Raw genomic sequence first — 794 nt, 5'->3', positions numbered from 1 at the left:
AGCTGAATGAGTCTCCAAATACTGAAAAGTCATCCATGAAGACTTCCAGGAATTTTTCCACCATATCAGAGAAAATTGAGAGCATGCACCTCTGAAAGGTTGCAGGTGCATTGCACAGCCCAAACGGCATCCTTCTGTATGCAAATACTCCAGATGGGCATGTGAATGCTGTTTTTTCCTGATCCTGGGGATCTACTGCAATTTGATTATAACCTGAATATCCATCCAGGAAGCAGTAGTATTCATGACCTGCTAGTCTTTCTAGCATCTGGTCTATGAATGGTAAAGGAAAATGATCCTTTCTGGTGGCTGTATTGAGCCTTCTGTAATCAATGCACATACGCCAACCTGTAACTGTCCTTGTAGGAACCAGTTCATTTTTTTCATTATGGACCACTGTCATGCCACCTTTCTTAGGGACAACTTGGACAGGGCTCACCCAGGGGCTGTCAGAAATAGGATAAATAATCCCAGCCTCTAGTAATTTAGTGACCTCCTTCTGCACCACTTCTTTCATAGCTGGATTCAGGCGCCTTTGTGGTTGAACCACTGGCTTGGCGTCATCCTCCAGCAAGATCTTGTGCATGCATCTGGCTGGGCTAATGCCCTTAAGATCACTAATGGACCACCCAAGAGCTGTCTTGTGTGTCCTTAGCACTTGAATTAATGCTTCCTCTTCCTGTGGTTCTAAGGTAGAGCTTATAATCACAGGGAAGGTTTCACCTTCTCCCAGAAATGCATATTTCAGGGATGGTGGTAATGGTTTGAGCTCGGGTTTTGGAGGTTTCTCCTCT

Source organism: Arachis duranensis, chromosome 2 (assembly GCF_000817695.3).
Source record: "Arachis duranensis cultivar V14167 chromosome 2, aradu.V14167.gnm2.J7QH, whole genome shotgun sequence".
Lineage (NCBI taxonomy): Eukaryota > Viridiplantae > Streptophyta > Magnoliopsida > Fabales > Fabaceae > Arachis > Arachis duranensis.
The sequence above is the reverse complement of the archived record's forward strand: the minus strand, read 5'-3'. Positions refer to the sequence as shown.